The sequence below is a fragment of the Pipistrellus hanaki genome (assembly GCF_964339955.1).
Source record: "Pipistrellus hanaki genome assembly, chromosome: 17".
NCBI classification, from domain to species: domain Eukaryota; kingdom Metazoa; phylum Chordata; class Mammalia; order Chiroptera; family Vespertilionidae; genus Pipistrellus; species Pipistrellus hanaki.
The window spans coordinates 22,231,753-22,247,287 of NC_140519.1; the positions used below are offsets into that span (position 1 = coordinate 22,231,753).

Sequence of the window (15,535 nt, forward strand, 5' to 3'; positions counted from 1 at the left end):
ATCCCCTCCAGGATGGGCTGGCTGTCCTTCCTTGGTTTCCCAACTCCATCAACACTAGTTTACATATAATGAGTTATAATGAGTTCCTGTCCCATCTCCTCATTGGGTTGAGAACTACTCTGGGGCAATGACTCTGTCTTGTCTGTTATTACCTGTCCCCCCCACCCCCACCCCCAGCCCTCTATGGGCACAGAGCCTTCCATATAGAAGGAGCTCAATAGATACTTCCTTCCTTATACAAATGGTGGGCTTGGGAGGTAGTAGATTAAATCAGAACCAAGGAGAGCTCTGGACGTCACCCCAAAGATTTTAGAGAGTCATTGGAGAGCTAGGCAGGAGAGTCACAATCAGATCTGTCCTTCTAAACTCTGCTGTAAGAAGGGTAGGGGCAACCAGACCTGCAGCAGGGGGGCGGGGGAGGAAGGGTGAAAAGGACCTCCTCATGAGATAAGAAAAGGGAAGATATAAAAGCAATTACCCTTTCTTTTCAGCCGGAACCCCATTTCCCAGTAACTCTCCAAAATGACTAGCACAAAGGGAAAGAGGAGAGGCACTGGCTATATGTTCTCCAGGCCTTTTAGAAAACATGGCATTGTTCCTTTGGCCACATGCATACGAATCTACAAGAAAGGTGATATTGTGGACATCAAGGGAATGGGCGCTGTTCAGAAAGGAATGCCCCACAAATATCACCATGGCAAAACTGGGAGAGTCCATGGTGTTACCCAGCATGCAGTGGGCATTGCTGTAAACCAGAAGTGGGGAACCTTTTATCTGCCAAGGTCCCATGTGGATATTTATGACATCATTTGCAGGCCCTACAAAATTATCAACTTAAGCATTAGCCTGCTATGTTTGGCCAAACATTTAACTAACTCACCCCTAATGCCTTGGCAGGGCCAGAACTAATGATTTCACGGGCCTCCTATGGTCCCCAGGCCTGACGTTCCCCACCCCTGCCACAAGCAAGGGCAAGATTCTTGCCAAGAGGATGAATGGACGTGTTGAGCATAGTCAGCGCGCTAAGAGCTGAGACTGCTTCCTGAACCATGTGAGGAAGAACCAGAAAAGAAGGCAGCCGAAGAGAAAGGTACCTGAAGTGCCTGCCTGCTCCACCCAGAGAAGCACACTTTGTGAGAACCAATGGGAAGGAGCCTGAGCTGCTGGAACCCACTCCCTGTGAATTTGTGGCATGGCATGACACGTGTGAAAAGCACAGAAGACCTCTGTAATGTTAAGAATGTTTCTCTTGCCCAGCCGGCATAGCCCAGTGGCTGAGCATCGACCTATGAACCAGGAGGTCACGGCTCGATTACCAGTCAGGGCACATGTCCGGGTTGCAGGCCCAAGCTCCAGTGTGAGGCGTGCAGGAAGCAGCTGATCAATGATTCTCTCTCATCATTGATGTTTCTCTCTCTCTCTCTCTCTCTCTCTCTCTCTCTCTCTCACACTCTCTCTCTCTCTCTCTCCCTTCCTCCCTGAAATCAATAAAAATACATTTTCTGTAAAGGTTTCTCTTAATTGAGTAGAAGTATGATGTTCCTTCCTCAAAAAAAAAAAAAAATTAAAGAAAAATAAAAAGCAATTATCAACGTCTTTATACTATTCAGACTCAGCCTGTTACTAAATGTTTGTCACGTTCGTGCTCATCCCATAGGGAAGACCAGGCAGAACAGAAGAGCCACTCTGCCCTGTGGCCAAGGAAGGCAGAGCTGTATCCGGGGAGTGTGGAGGCAGTGGTTCCATCATGGCCCCAGCCCCCAACCTGGAGCGAGCCACTTTGCTTATTTCTCCCTGAGCTACCATCTGCAATATTCTGTGACCTATTGTCACTGAACTTATCCCAAGTAGCTGTGGACAGACCTAAAGCATCCCATTGTCACTACTTTTTTAAAAAAAATATATTTTTTTTTATTGATTTCAGAGAGGAAGGGAGATGGGAGAGAAATAAAAACATCCATGATGAAAGAGAATCACTGATCAGCTGCTTCCTGCACGCCCCCTGCTGGGGATCAAGCTGGCAACCTCAGGCATGTGCCCTTGACCAGAATCAAACCTGGGATCGTTCAGTCCACAGGCTGACGCTCTATCCACTGAGCCAAACCAGCGAGGGCCCCTTTGTTTCTACTTCTAAACTAATAAATGGAAATCTGTTGAGTTTGTAAGGGAAATATGTATTTTTCCAACACTGTGAGTGGAAGTATAAATAAATATCGGTTTTCTTAAAATAAAAATGAAAAATAAACAAATAAACTAATAAATGGAAACCTATAGTGCTAACTTAGCCAATTATAATAAGGTACTTTTACAAAACATTTTTATTGGTTGATTTCAGAGAGAGAAAATAAGAGATAGATCAAGAAACATCTATTTGTTGTTTCATTTATTTATGCATTCATTGGTTGATTCTTATATGTGCCCTAACCAGGGATTGAACCCAAAATCTTGGCATATGTTCTAACCAACCAAGCTACCTGGCCAGGGCTATAAAACATGTAAAGTGAGAAATTATAGCATCTTATTCTTTGTTTGTTTGTCTTGTCTTGTTAATCCTCAGCCAAGGATATTTTTCCATTGATTTTTTTTTTTTAGAGAGAGTGGAAGAGGGAAGGAAAGACAGAGAGAAACATCGATGTAAGAGAAACATATCGATTGTTTGTCTCCTACAAGAGCCCTGAGCAGGGTCCGGGCTAGGAAGGAGCCTGCAACCAAGGTAAGTGCCCTTGACTGAAATTATACCCAGGACCTTTTCGTCCATAGGCCATCACAATATCCACTGAGCTAAACTAGCTAGGGCCTCATTTTTTTTTTTTTTTTAAATTATATATATTTTTTTGTTTCAGAGAGAATGGGAGAGAGAAGTAGAAACATCAATGATGAGCCGAAACCAGTTTGGCTCAGTGGTGGAGCGTCGGTCTGCGGACTGAAAGGTCCCGGGTTCGATTCCATTCAAGGGCATGTACTTTGGTTGTGGGCACATCCCCGGTGGGGGGGGGGGGCGGGGGTGCAAGAGGCAGTTGGTCAATGTTTCTCTCTCATCGACGTTTCTAGCTCTCTATCTCTCTCCCTTCCTCTCTGTAATAAAAATCAATAAAATATATTTAAAAAAAAAAAAACATCAACGATGAGAGACAATCATCAACCAGCTGCCTCCTGCACGCCCCCCTCTGGGGATCGATCCTGCAACCCAGGCACATGACCTGATTGGGAAACGAACTGGTGACCGCCTGGTTCCTGGGTCGATGCTCAACTGCTGAGCCACACCCAGCCGGGCTGTGTCTTCTTCACTCAATAGTTACTGAGCACTTGCTGTGCATCGCACCCTGTGCTGAGAGTTGCAAAAACAAAAATAAAGCAATCCCCTGCCTGGAGGAGCTCTCTGAGTCTATTAGGGGTGACAGACATTTAAGCATGTCACTACAATTAAAATGTGTACCGCAGCGGTAACATTGGGTACAGTTATGGCTCAGAAGAAGGGACAACTACTTTTACTTCCGCCCAGATAGGCAGAGAAGACGTCACAGAAACTGAGTCTTCCAGAACTCTGCAGATGGCAGGGGTGGGGAGGTACACCTGGCAGGAAAACTGTCCAGGGCATCCATGGGGCAGATGGCTAATATTGGCATTGCAAGGAATTTGGCTCAGAGCACAGCACAGACAGGGAAAGGGCAGGAAATGGGCATGGAAATATAAGTAGTGCCATATCAGGAAGGGTTTCAGAACGTAGTAAGGAAACTTTACCTTAAACCCATGGGCGGGGAGGAGCCATGAAAGGATTGTCAGCAGGAACATGATCAGGGGAAATAGGGACATGTTGACTGTGTGGACCAGACCTCAAAGCAGAGAGACAGTACGCAGTCACTGGTGATGGTCAGAGTATGACAGGACAGCATTTCAGGTGCTGGAAATAAAGGATTAATTGTGAGAGATTTTGAGGTGACATATTTAAGATTTGGTGAACGATTGCTGGCAAGTGAATGAAAGGGAGGAATGAAAACTAGCTGCTGTATTTCCTCCTTGAGTGACTGATAACTGGTTGCATCATTAGCCAAGATAAAGAATAAGGTGTGGGAGCAGTTTGTGGGAAAAGACTTTGATGTGGGAACTCAAGGTGCTTCTGCGGAATAGTCAAGTGGATGCCCAGTAAGAGATGAGAACTTAGTAGACTGATCTGATTTAGAAATGTGGGTGTAAGAAGTATGGAGTATAAAGGGTACTTAAACTCATTGGGATGGATGACATGGCTTGTAAAACATGCAACATGAGACAATAGCAGGCTGACAACAGGAATCTTGATAACTCTATGTTAGCCCTGGTGGTATGGCTCAGTGTTTTGGCATTGTACCATGCACTGAAAGGTTGCCTGTTCGATTCCCAGTCAGAGCACATGCCTGGGTTGTGGGCAGGAGGCAGCTGATCCATATTCCACTCTCACATTGATGTTTCCCTCTCCCGCCCTCTCCTTTTTGTTCAACTTGATCTTTCATCTTAGTCATCCGGATAACATAGCAATCTCTGAGGAGTATTCCAAGAAGACAAGCCCCCAAGAACAAGCACTTACCTGCTGACTTCATGTTCCTCTGGCCAAAGCAAGTCACACCGTCAAACCCACAATCAATGTGAGCAGAAAAGTGCATGCGTGTCCAGAAGAGTGATTCATTGGGGAACATTACTTACCCATATAAAACTCATGTTAAGACAAAACAATAAAGGGACGCATCAAAAGAGAATCCGTTAAAGAAAACTCACAAAGATCCATCTGAAAGGAAAAATAAGACGTTAAGGGAAAGGAGTTTCTAGAAGGGAAGGGGCAGCCATGTCAAATGTCACAGAACAACTAGGGAAGGAATGCTAAATTCGGTCTTGTTAACCTTTTCAGTTGTATGGTTTTTTGTTTTTTTTTTTTAATATATTTATTTTCATTGATTTCAGAGAGGAAGAGATAGAAACATCAACAATGAGAATCATTGATTGGTTGCCTCCTACACGCCCCCTTACTGGGAATTGAGCTCACAACCCAGGCACGTGCCCTTGACCAGAATCAAATCCGGGACCCTTCAGTTCTCAGGCCAAACGAGCTAGGGCTAACCTTTTCAGTACTGAGTGTTGAGAGTAAAAGTGAGGTCATAGGGCTGGATAAGAAAGTTAATGGGAGTTATAGAAGTGTAGACAGTGGTGCAGACTTCAGACTAATTCAGGAGCGGGGAATGTCCAGCCTGCGGGCCGTACAAGGCCCGTGAAATCATTTGGTCTGGCCTTCCAAGGCAACCGAAGGTGGAACTCCAAATCCAATAAATCACGTTGGCTGGATTGCCTCCATGGATAGAGTGTTGGCCTGCAGACTGAAAGGGTTCCAGGTTGGATTCCAGTCATGCCACATACCTTGGTGGCAGGCTTGATTCCCCATCTGGGCACATGCCTGGGTTGGCTCCATCCTTAGTTGGGGGCATGCAGGAAGCAGCTGATATATGTTGATGTTTTTCTCTCATTGATGTTTCTATCTCTCTCCACCTCCCTTTTTCTCTCCCTAAAAAAACAAACAAACAAAAAAAAAAAAAACACAAAAAAACAGTAAAAAGCATACTTTAAAAAGTAAATAGTTGGGTGGAAGTTAACTATATTAAAATACAAATTAAAATAAAATTAGGGAATGGTTCTACTTTCAGATTCAAGTACACAGAATAATTTTTTTATTTTTTTAATTATTTGTTGCCTGGCTGGTGTTGCTCAGTGGTTGAGCATCGACTTAGGAGCCAAGAGGTCACGGTTCAATTCCTGGTCAGGGCACATGTCAGGTTGTGCGCTCGATCCCCAGTGTGTGGTGTGCAGGAGGCAGCCAATCAGTGATTCTCTGTCATCATTACTGTTTCTATCTTTCTCTCTCCCTTTCTCTCTGAAATAAATAATAATATGGTTTAAAAAATTATTTTTGGCTTGTTTAAAAAATTATTTTCCTGTATCCAGGCATCCCAGTGTATGAAATGCAATGCTAATTCCACGAGCCTCTGTCATGTGCCAGGCACTGAATTAGGTTCTGGCACCAACCTTTCACAAACCCTCGTGCTGTCCTGAATCTGTGGGTCCCTGTGACTGCATACTGCAACGTGGATCCGCAGTTAGGTGCAGGGCCGTCAGTTTCCCAACCAGGAGAAAGGGATTAATCATAATTGTTGCATAACTCTTAAGTCAGTATTACCCAGAGCTTCCGCCTCAGGCGAGATCTTGTGAAAATCGAGGTGCGGACTTGTCTTGCCAATGTGACTTTTCCCCCTTTAATGCAGAGAAGGGTAAACAGTTGGATGTGAAGGAGGTAAGTTCACACTGGGTCACGAGAGAGGCAAGTGGCCTTTTGGCAGTGTCTAGGTTTGGTTGGGGCCAGTGTTAGGAGACCAGCGTTTGAATCGCATTTCTGTCCTTCACAGCAGGGCAACTTCTCAAGCCTCAAGTTCCTCATCTGTGAAAGTGGGCTGTGTGTCCACGATCTGCAAAAACCAGACCTAATATTCTATCTGCTGTGAATCTTTTGACTGAGGAGGAAGAAGACTGGAGTTTTTTAAATATAATATATTTTATTGATTTTTGTACAGAGAGGAAGGGAGAGAGTTAGAAGCATCAATGAGAGAGAGTCATCGATCAGCTGCCTCTTGCACACCCCCTACTGGGGATATGCCCGCAACCAAGGTACATGCCCTTGACCGGAATCGAACCCGGGCCCTTCAGTCCCCAAGCCGATGCTCTATCCATTGAGCCAAACCGGTCCCGGCAAGACTGGAATTTTATGTGCTCGCAATAGTTATTGGCAAATATCTAAAGCAGAGTTAAATGTAGGAGTATCATGAGGCCTGATACATGAGATATGGAATTAGGCAACCTCAAATGCTGACCTGTTCTCATTTTACATGCCAAAGCACAACTCTGAGTTTGACACAGGTTAGCCTAGAATTGTCCAAGAACTTGCGATGATGATATTATGCCCCACTGCATGACATTGACATTACTGAGATCACAGAACAGAAATGGCACTCAAGGCCTTGGCCTGCTGACACTGGAATTCAACCAAATGAGCCAACATGCTCCCCTCCACCAGGCCCTGGTAACTTCTGTTTCACTCTGTCACTAGCTACTTGCCTATTCTAGGTACCTAAGTGGAATCATACAATATTTGTTCTTTTGTATCTGGTTTATTTCGCTTAACACAACATTCACCTATGTAGCATCTGTCAGAATTTCCTTCCTTTTTTTTCTTTTTTTCTTAAAGAATAGCTTATTAGTTTTTAGAGAGAGAGGAAGGGAAAAGAGAGAAACATTGATATGAGAGCATGACATTGATCAGCTGCCTCCTGTATGCTCCCCCACCAGGGATTGAGCCCACAACTCACCATGTGCCCTGACCAGAAATCAAACCAGCAACCCTTTGTACACGGGACAACACCCAACCAACTGAGCCACACTGACCAGAGTGGAATTTCTTTCCTTTTTAAGAGTGTATGATATTCCATTTATATAATATATAATATGTTATAGAATATATATTCCATATAGAATATACATAATATATATTCCATTATATGTAATATTCCATTATGTTCCATTATATATAATATTATATTATTTAGAGCTACTATTCCATTATATATGTAATATTCAGATAGATATAGATGGTAGATAGATAGATAGACAGATAGAGATATATCTTTATTCATTCATCTGGCTTGGACTGTTTCCACTGTGTAGCTGTTGTGAGTAACACTGCTATGAACATGGGTACAGTGTGATCCTTTTAAAGACTGGGACCCATCCAACAAAAGTCCTGGCACTTTGTAACTAACTCCCCTTCCCTAGGACCAGCTCAGATCACCGCCAGCCCACCCCCACCTTCGCTCCTCTAGTCCCTTTGCCCACCCCATGATGAAGGCCTCGCCTCCTGGAGCAGGACTGAAGTTGGCTTCCTCACACACTGCTGTGCTCTTTCCTTGGGGCGGTTCTCCTGGTCCTGCAGAGCCCCTGCTCTTGTCCTTAGATATGGTCCTCAACCCCCCCCCCCCCAGCCCTTCTCTGCAGGAGCTGAAACTTAGTATGCCTCAGTGCCAACCCTTTCTCCAAATACTATATATTTTTATTGATTTCAGAATGGGGGGGGGGGAGAGAGAGAGAGAGAGAGAGAGAGAGATCAATGATGAGAGAAAATCATTGATCAGCTGCTTATTGCATGCCCCACACTGGGGATTGAGCCTGCAACCCAGGCATGTGCCCTGACCAGGAATCGAACCGTGACCTCCTGGTTCATAGATCTGATGCTCAACCACTGAGCCATGCCAGCCAGACAAGGCCAAACCTTTCTAAAACATGCTGTAGATAATACGACAGGCATATTACAAAATGGAAAAGTTCAGTGAAAGGCAGATGTGCCTGATTGGATGATGCTAGAAGACTTTCTCAAGTTACTCTTAAAATATTTTTATATAATAGAATTACTTGCCATTACAATATTTACTGATACCACCGACAATCGGTAATTACTAAGCTTTTCCTATGTAGAAGGTGCTATAATCTGGAATTCTGGGGGAATATATTAAGTATAGACATATTCCCTCCATTGCTTTCAGAAAGAGTACATTTAATCAGACATATATAGACCTTGATGGCATAACTAATCAAATAAAGCACGTTTTATCTTATGATAGAAGTGACACAAAATGAGATAGATATTTATGTACTGATTGCTACGGTATAATCGTCAGCCTATACAGTTGTATAAAAAAATGTCTAGACGCAGACAAATGTATATGGTATGTTTAGAGATATGGGAAAAGGATGAAGGATGTATAAGCACACACACGTGTATACGTATTTATGTTTGCTTGGACTTAACATGAATACTCATGTGCTTGTGAATGCATAGGTATGTCTGGAAGGATGCACAAAGAATGAGCAGTAGAGGTAGCCTCTGAGGCAGTTAGGGGCACTTTTATCTGTACAACCTCTCTCATGCATTTTCTATCGTGTGCACATATTATTTTCAAATTTAAAATAAATGTGCTTAACACCAACAATAAAAGACAGCGTGTGGGAAGTGGTGAGTAGAGTACGAACAGCATGAACAGCTCTCAGAGGGAGGAAGGCTTGCTCTAGGCTGGGGCAGTCAGGCTGTTTGTGGGGGAGGAGCCCCCAAAGGAACTAGACAGGATGGGTAGGCCTTGGGTGGGGAGAGGGGAGTATTTGGTGAGAGAAGAGGGAGGAACAGCATTCCAATTAAAACTGCACAGAATAAGCAAGCTGGGAGTCAGATGAGGTAAATCAATCGGCGTCGCCCGGGTGGAAGAATGTGGGAGTATTTTATTTACTTAATGTGTACACCGGCTCGTTCCAAAATGCATATTGTAAGATGACTAACAGCACACATTTTTTAAAGGTAGAAGTAGAAATTGAAATCAGAACCCAGGGCCAAATATAACATTTCCACAGAAAAGGATTAACCAGCTACTGAGCTTTGGAACTGTATCTCAGCTTCCTGGTGAAAGGAACACGATAAACTCCTGTGGCATGAAGGATGGCGTACCAGCTCTTGAAATACAAGTGCTTCCTGTCAGATTTGGTAAGGAAGCATCATCACACGGGAGACCGTGAGCTGCGGCCCTGGAGGGGTCTGCGTAAGCCAGGACCATGTTCAAGAGCATCCTGGTTGGAGGTCACCTAGGATGTTCACTGGTCTACCTTGGAAAGTTCTTGGAAGAGTCAATGAATATTGTCCCCTAGAGCAGTGTTTCCCAAAGTGTGGTATGTGTACCCCCAGGGGTATGGGAAGAGTTTGGTGGGGATATGCACTGCACCGTGCTTAGCTGCGCCTAATTCTATGTTCTCATGAGTACGAGGGGTACTCAGCGTTACGAAAATTATAGAAGGGGTACACATATGTCAAAAGTTTGGGAAACACTGCCCTAGAGAAATGTCCCTGCACGTCCCCCTCTCCGCTGAGAGTTCTCTGTGTTGTTGGGTGTTTGTGTGCTTGGCTTTTACGGAGAGCCAGAGAGCAGGTGACACGAGGGCAGAGCCTGGGAGGCTGGCATTCTCTAGTCCTGGTCAATGGACCAGACAAACTGGTAATAGTGCAAATATCCTCTTAGGAAAGTTGAGAAAGCCAGCAAGCAGTGTTTTTCCACATGACAGGCAACCTCCCTTCCCCTAGTGTGGGACCCCAGGTGTCCCCAGAGACAAATCCCGGATGACTCCCATAGGGAAGCTCTGCGTATTCCAATTCATTTGCATCTCCAACACTCAACATTGCTCTAAGCATTTTCAACTCTATTGGTTTCTACTCCTATGGGAAGACATCTAAACCCAAGCAAGGTGAAGTATGGTGGGGAGCCTGGAATTGTAGGCTAGGACCAGTGTGTGTTGGAAAACTCTTAGGAGTTTAGACTTCGTTCTGTAAGTAACGGGTACTCATGGGTGGATTGTGAGTAGGAAATACACAGTAAGGACCACATAATGTATAAATGCTTAATCCAGTGGTAGTACAGGGAGTAAAGTGGAGGAAAAGGAGACCAGAAGGGAAGGGTATTGTGATGCTTTGGTGTGAGAACGCACAGGAAAGGATGCTGACACTCCGTAGAAAAATAACTGGTCTTTGTGACTGAATATGGGAGCTGAGGAGAAGTGAACCATGGCCCAAGTGATTTGAAAGGACAATAGGAATTCCAGAAATAAGAGAAGGTGTCAGAAGAGAAGTTTGTTTGTGGGAAGATAAATTTGTTTTTTGAGATGATGGCAGGCTAAGTGGAATGATCTAGAAGTTAGCTGAAGATAAAGGAATGATGCTGAACACAGATTCAGAAGCCACCTACGTAAGACTCCTGGCCCTGGCCAGGCAACTCAGTTGGTTAGATCATCTTCCTGATATACCAAAAGGCTACACCCTGGTCAGGGTACATGCAAGAAACAAACCGTACATGCCTAAATAAGTGGAACAACAACTCTCTCCCCTCCTTTCTCTCTCATAAATAAATAAATAAGTAAATGAATAAGATTCCTGATGAAAGTATGTAGTTCACCTATGAAATGTTCTTGCTGAAAATGAACTTGGATCAGATCACACCTCTAGATCAGACAACAATTTACTGGAAATTTGGGTTGGTGAAGGGATAAAGGTATTAAACAACAGCACGTGGAAATGGGATCAGCAAAATTCAGAATGTGGGATAGTGCACGGGACAAGTGAGCTGATGTTTTCTACAAATAAACTGCAAGGGGTAAAAAGAGAGGGAAGCTGACTAGGTAGCTCAATCGGTGGGAGCATCATCCCGATATACCAAGGCTGTGGGTTCATCCCCTGTCAGGGCACACACAAGAAGCAACTAATGAATGCATAAATAAATAGAAAACAAATCAAGTCGTTCTTTCTTTCTTTTTCTTCCCTCCCCCTCCTCCTCCTTCCTAAAAATCAATAAATAAAAATTTAAATTAAAGCTCTGGCCTGTGTGGCTTAGTTGGTTGAGAATCATACCATGCACCAAAATGTTGCCATTCGATTCCCAGTTGGGACACTTGCCCAGGTTTTGGGTTCGATCTCTCTCCCCACCCCCCCACCCCCAATAGGGGACATGCAGGAGGCAGCCATTCAATGTTTTCCTTTCTCACATGGATGATCCCCTCGCTCTCTCCCCCTCTCTCTCTAAAATAAAAAAAAACATATTTTAAAAAAATAAATTTTAAAAAGAGAGGAAAAGAGAATCTAAATATTAAGCTATTTAAAGAGTCCCATCAATCAAGTGCAATTTGTGGACTTTATTTGGATCCTGATCTGAACCAACTCTTTAAGCAAATTATGACAGAATTAAGGAAATCTGATCTAATTATTTGCTCCTATAAATGTATTCCTCTCTATTTTTAAACATATTTTAAACATCTGTGGTTAAGGCTTTTGCAAAGTCCTCATGTTATTAAAACATATACTGCAATGTTTCCAGATGAACTGATTGCTGCAATTTGCTTTAAAATAATCTGGTGGAGGTGGAGCACCAAGAATATTATGGTACAGATGAAACAAGAGCCGAAACCGATTTGGCTCAGTGGATAGAGCGTCAGCCTGCGGACTGAAGGGTCCTGGGTTCGATTCCGGTCAAGGGCATGTACCTGGGTTGTGGGCACATCCCTAGGAGGAGGCAGCTAATTGATTCTCTCTCATCGATGTTTCTAACTCTCTATCCCTCTCCTTTCCTCTCTGTAAAAAATCAATAAAATATATTTAAAAAAAAAAAAAAAAGAAAAGAAAAGAAAAGAAAAGAAACAAGAGTGGCCATAAATAGATGTTTTTTGGATTTGGATGCTAGTACCTGGAGGCGGGGGGGGGGGGGGGGGGACGGGGACATTGCACAATTCTCTCTATCATGTGTGTTTAAAATGTTCCATAATAAATAGGAACGAAATAATTAAATAAATGTGTTCACCCCATGAAAGTCAAATACTTCTTTGTAAAGGTAAGTGCCTGCAGACAGGTGAGCAGGTAGCCCAAAGAAGAATCCTAGGAAAATCTTATTATTTTTTTGTAAATATATTTTTTATTGATTTCAGAGAGGAAGGGAGAGGGAGAGATAGAAACATCAACAATGAGAATCATTGATTGGTTGTCTCCTGCACGCCCCCTATTGGGGATTGTGCCCTTGACTGGAATGGAACCCTCTGGACCACACGTGTCAAACACAAGGCCCGCAGGCCAAATCCAGCCCGCCAGGCCTTGCAATGTGGCCTGCACTGCGCTGTCATCACTGCACTCCGCTGTCAGTTTATGACATTGTCAGTTTATGACTGTTCAGTAAACCATTCGGCCCGCGATTTAGGCTGGATTTTAAATTTTGTCCCCTTCTCTGATTGAGTTCGACACCCCTACTCTGGACCCTTCAGACCACAGGTTGACGTTCTATCAAACAATCGAGGGTGGAAAAATTTAAGGTGAAATCAAATGAATGTGTTCATTAGACTGTTTGTAAAAGATAAGAAAAGAACCGTAGCATGCAGCATGACAGGACTTAAGAGAAATTTTAGATGAAAGGGCAATGATGATGGTGTTATGTTATAATCAAGAAATAAGTTGGTCATTGACGATGTCAACACAGTAGTTTCAATAAGATGCTGAAGGTACCTCACCCCTATCCCCCGCCCCATGACAGAAATTCAGTTAGAAGCAGTGGTGAAGCAGGGGATGCTGTGTATTCCTTATTTGGTGATGAAAGAAAGGAAAGGGATAGTGCAGCAAAGACAAGGGGCCCCTTGCAAGTTTGCAGGAGGGTGAGGAGGAGCCTGCTGGATGGAGTGCTGGAGGATGCTGGGCCAGGAGCAGAGGGTCCTCAGCTGAGGAAGGCAGATGGAGAGCCGGCCTGTGGTGGGGTCAGAGGCTCGGGGAAGCCGGTTCGGTGGAGAATACAGACAGGACAAAGCCACGAGAGGAATCAGGGCTCCTGAGGACACCAGAAGGGGTTGTGCAGGAGGAAAAACAATGGAAGGTAAAAGACCAGATGGGGAAGGAAGAAGCACAGAGAAGCACCGGAATGAGAGTGAAAGAGAGGATAGCTGAGTAAAGGGCTTGGCATTTGGGCCAATGGCGGAGGAAGGAAGGAGGGCAGAGCTGGTAATAAGCAAGAACAGGTGTGTGGAGTGCAGAGTGGCGTCCCTCACCGGCAGCATCTGCACCCTGTCCTCTTCCGGAGATTGTCGTGTGGCCTTTGATGACACCTCCCCTTGGGTGACTGGAGAAGGGTGTCAACTGACACCCAGTGCTAAACTGCATGCACAGAGGCCCGTGGTGGAATAGGGACCTCCAGCTTCCCGTGGCGGAACTGCAGGTGCTTGATGGGAGATACGAACCCTCCCCAGGGAGAAAACCAGGACCAAGCCAAGCCAGCCGGTGAGACTCAGGGGTCACCCCAGCCCTGCTACAATGTGACATCCTCCCTTTGTTACTACTGAGCCCTTCTATCTACTTACACCCTCCACCTCCACTCTTCCTCGGCCCATCTCCAACATCATTATCAGGACAGGATGATAGTCCTTGTTTTTTTTTTTTTTATTGTTCATCAGATTTTTTTTTTTTAATTTCCTTGGTTTTTAGATTCACTTGTTGATAGTTACGTATTTGTTGTTCATAATTTTTATCTTTGTTTACTTTCTCTTCTGAAAGAACCCCCTTCAGCAATTCATATAATTCTGGTTTGGTGGTGATGAACTCCTTTAGCTTTTTTTTATTAGTGAAGCTCTTTATCTGACCTTCGATTCTGAGTGATAGCTTTGCTGGGTAGATTATCTTTGGCTGTAGGTTCTTACTATTCATCACCTTGAATATTTCTTGCCATTCCCTTCTGGCCTGCATGGTTTCTGTTGAGAAGTCAGCTGACAATCGTATAGGTGCTCCTTTATATGTAACAACCTTCTTTGCTCTTGCTTCTTTTAATATTCTCCCTTTGTCTTTTGCTCTTGGAATTTTAATTATGAGGTTTCTTGGTGTGGTCCTCTTTGGATTCCTTTTGTTTGGAGTTCTGTGCGCTTCCAGGACTTGTAAGTCTAATTCTTTCACCAGGTGGGGGAAGTTTTCTGTCACTATTTCTTTCAGTATGTTTTCGATATCTTGCTCTCTCTCATCTTCTGGGACCCCCATAATTCTGATGTTGGTTCGCTTGAAGTTGTCCCAGAGGTTTCTTACATTATTTTCAATTTTCTGGATTCTCTTGCCTTCTAGCTTCTGTGGAGGAGTGTCTTCTGGCTCTTTATGTTCCAAATCTTTGACTTGATTCTTGCGATCTTCCCTTTTGTTTTTAGGACTCTGTAAAATATGTTTTATTTCAGACAATGTATTCTTTATTTCTTGTTGTTCCCTTATCATTTCTTGATGATCTCTTTTCATATCCTCATAGGTCTTATCCATCTTTTCTAGGAAATTCTTGAAAAACCTTATAAGCGTAGATTTGAACTCTATATCCAGACGCTTTTTGTCCTCCATTTCTTTTGTTTGTGATTTATTTTGTTGTCGCATTTCGCAGTTACAGATGGGGCGAGGTTTCAGGGTGGAGCCTGCAGCTTTGGCTTCTGATAGTCCTTGTTTTTAACATTTTTCCCTGATCACAGAAGGGGGGAAAAACCTGGAAATGTAGGGACTTGCTTGGTGTGAAACTCCTGGGTCTAAAGATCATGATCCTCTGACAGAGGAGATTGGGAAATAGGAAGAGCCCTGCCCACCGGGCTCGGATGGTTGGAGTGTCGTCCTGTACACCAAGAAGCCATGGGCTCGATCACTGGTCAGGCACATGCCCAGGTTGGGGTTTGATCCCCAGCAACAAATCTATGTTTTTCTCTCATATCAATGTCTCTCTCTCTAAAAATCAATAACGAGAGAGAGAGAGAGAGAGAGAGAGAGAGAGAGAGAGAGAGAGAGGGAACATTTGAAATCTAGGTTTTTCTGAATTATAATGCTGACAGACAGTAGTCCCCCTTATCCAAAGTTTTGCTTTCTGTGGTGTCAGTTACTTGTGGCCAATTGCAGTCTGAA

At 43.9% G+C, this 15,535-nt stretch overlaps 1 pseudogene across 1 annotated transcript; it reads left to right on the forward strand.

Annotated features, from left to right (window-relative positions):
• Nucleotides 1-522: 522 nt before the first annotated feature.
• Nucleotides 523-1,232, forward strand: LOC311611793 (large ribosomal subunit protein eL21-like; annotated as a pseudogene). The gene is made up of 2 exons: nucleotides 523-758; nucleotides 967-1,232. The product of its transcript is annotated as a large ribosomal subunit protein eL21-like (transcript).
• The last annotated feature ends 14,303 nt before the right edge of the window (nucleotides 1,233-15,535 follow it).